Source organism: Bison bison, unplaced genomic scaffold, assembly GCF_000754665.1.
Source record: "Bison bison bison isolate TAMUID 2011002044 unplaced genomic scaffold, Bison_UMD1.0 scf7180017857213, whole genome shotgun sequence".
Taxonomy (NCBI): domain Eukaryota; kingdom Metazoa; phylum Chordata; class Mammalia; order Artiodactyla; family Bovidae; genus Bison; species Bison bison.
In genome coordinates, this window is record NW_011487786.1 from 148,670 (window position 1) to 151,905 (window position 3,236).

A 3,236-nucleotide genomic window follows, 5' to 3' on the forward strand; every position below is an offset into this window, starting at 1 on the left:
TCTTGAGAGTAAAGATTGTCATATTCATAGCTTTATCTCCTTATTCTAGCTTAATTTTTATTAAACACTTAAGTTTTACTGGATAAATGAGTAATGTTTAACTTACTGCACACACACAAGCTCTTGTTTGACATGGGTCTTTTGTGCATGTGCAGCCACATCATTCTCCATCCTACCTTTATTCTAGTCACCCTGTACTCATTAAAGTTCAGGTTAATGAATAAATGGCTAAAATAATGGGTTAATTAATTAACAAACACACAACATATTTTTGCACATCTACCTAGAAGCACATGGAACATAGGGAAAGTCTATACAAAGTCACAGTACAGACACTGCGTAAGGACTCTGATTTTAGAGTCAAGTGTTCTGAATTTGCACTTAACCTGTGCCTCTTTTTTCACTATACTTAACACGTTATTTGATTTCTTTAAAATGCCTGTTTCCTCATAGCATTTTTCTGAAGAGATTTTCGACAGGAGAAATGTCATCACCTCAATGACTGGAAAATAGTAGGCTCTCAATAAACAGCAACTAGTATGTAACACCATTTTGACAACAAATAGAGGCAAATGCACAGATATAGCAGAAAGTGTCAAATCACAAAAAATATGGAGTGCTGGTCCAGTGTTCTGGATCCAAGTTCTTAGACAATTTTGTTTCAGCAATTGAATTGTGCGCATGACAGCTCCAGTCCTGCTTGCTTCCTTTATTTCTCCATCCTCATTTCAATCCTTAGACTTTATAATCTGGCTCCCTAGCCTGTGGACTATCTCATGGGGAAAGCTGGACTGAGCCCCCCTTATCTTTTCTCGCTCCTCCTCTCAGGTCCTCTGTGTGTCCTTCAGTCAGCCTGCCCAGGATCTGGCCTGAGTCATAACTGTGGCTTTCCAATCATATCTGACCTGTCTCCAAACCAACACTCACCAATCCCCAGCTCCTTCATAAGAATGGACAGAAACAGCACCCGTAAGGGGCCAATCTTCTTTCTCTTCCTGGGATTTCAGAGGGGCCATTCAGGCTGGTGGGCCCCTGAGGTACATAATCCAATTGTTGACTTGTGGGAGGCACAGTGAAGCTCTTCCCAGATGGTCTAGATCATGAGGATTTGAGGTCCCAACGGTTGGGGTGGACTCAGTCCCTGCAGGCTCAGATCTTCCTGGACAAGCAGTGTCTCAGGGAGCAGAATCTCCTGGGGCTTTCAAAATGGCTGGGAAAGCCATCGAGATACTCTCTGTATTTCTTGTGTGTGAGTGCGTGTGTTTTCTGTGTGTTTCAGAGAACTTGCATGTCTTTAAGTGATATTTTGTTTATGCTATAAATTTTCAAAGGTTGTTTTCATAAAATGTAAATAGATTTAAAGTATATACATGGATTCTTCTTTCTGCTACCTAAAAAGAAAATGGCTGACTTATCACAAATCATTCATCTTGATCAAACACTTGAGCTTTCATATAAAACTCCTTACACATACACTTGCTGATTTTGAAATCTACTTCAAAATATCTTTAGAATCACGTTCCTCCTTCAATAACCACTCTTCTGTCTCTCGTTGCTTCTGTTATTGGGCCCTTATTGATCTAAAATTCAATTCCACCCCACCAATCCATCCTCTCCTCTGAAGCCATGACATGCTGTGCTAAGCCAATTCAGTCGTTTCCGACTCTGTGCGACCCTGTGGACTGTAGCCCGTCAGGCTCCTCTGTCCATGGGATTCTCCAGGCAAGAATACTGGTGTGGGTTGCCATGCTCTCCTCCAGGGAATCTTCCTGACCCAGGGATAGAGCACACATCAATTATTTCTCCTGCATCAGTGGGTTCTTTACCACTAGCACCACCTAGGAAGACCAAGAGGCCATAATAATCTTTCTAAAATAGAAAAGTGATTGTTATTTCTGCAGAAAATATTTAGGATAAATTAAATAGCTTAGGAAATCTAGCAATTTCAGGCCCAAGAGGAAGTTAATCCTATTTAGTTTCATCTTCTTCTACTTATTTCCAAAATGCCCTAAATTCCAACTGCTCTCTTTGTAGTTTCACATACACAAAATTTTGCAAGAATCTTCCTTCTGCAAATGTTGTTTCTCTTTTTTTAATTAATTATTTTTTAAACTTACATTTATTTATTTTAATTGGAGGCTAATTACTTTTGAGACTATCTTTCCTACTCTTTTCTGACTCAGCTCAAACTCTAGCATCCCTTCATTTGGAAAGTCATCCCTCACTCATCCCTGTGTTACTCCCACCGTAGCACTAATCACGCCATGTTGCAATTATCTGTGTAGTTCTCTATCTCTCCTTTCAAAACACAAATTCCCTGATGAAAGGCTTCACTCTTTATGCTCATCACTGGCTTTCCATTGTTGTTCACAAACTATGCATTCAATTTGTGTTCTCAACTATTACTAGTAGTAGAAAGAGCATCACCTGTTTTTATCATATTCGTTTAAACAATATTTTGTATGTTGAATTTACTAATAAAAGTCCAATTAGAAAATAATTTTATATTATTTGTTATAAAAATACTTAAAACTTTCTGAAGTTAGAGCATAATGTGCTGTGCTGTGCTGTGTTTAGTTGCTCAGCTATGTACAACTCTTCGTGACCCCATAGACTGTAGCCTGCCAGGCTCCTCTGTCCATGGGGATTCTTAATCCTAAATCTTAAGAAATACTTTATTAGCTTATGATATCAAAAACTCAGATCCAACAAGGATAATTTGACCAAAGTGTATCTTAGATTAAAACCTCATTTTTATTCTAACATTTTTGTAGTCTTCTCTCAGTTCAAACTCTACCTTTAACTCTAATTTTTAGAAAAAATTCATATTCCATGACAAGCATGATTAGTAAAGAAGAAAACAAAGAATTGAGGACCCTAACACCTGTCCTCAATTTACCTTTTTCTTTAGGGAGGGATTTATCCATGTTTTCTGTAAATTATTTATTCAGATAGAATGTTGGGGGAAACAATTGTTATTCTGTTAAGAATCAATGGTGACAAAGATAATATGAGCTCTGTGGTTCATATATAGATTTCAGGGCATTGTAATGCTGATAGCCTAGCATGTATGTATGCCTGCTATGTGCTCAGTCACTTAGTCACATCCTACTCTTTGCAACCCATGGACTGTAGCCCATCAGGCTCCTCTGTCCATGGAAGTTTCCAGAGAAAAATACTGGAGCAGTATGCATGTTGATAAGGTCCAATGACAAAACATCAGAAAGATGAGAATT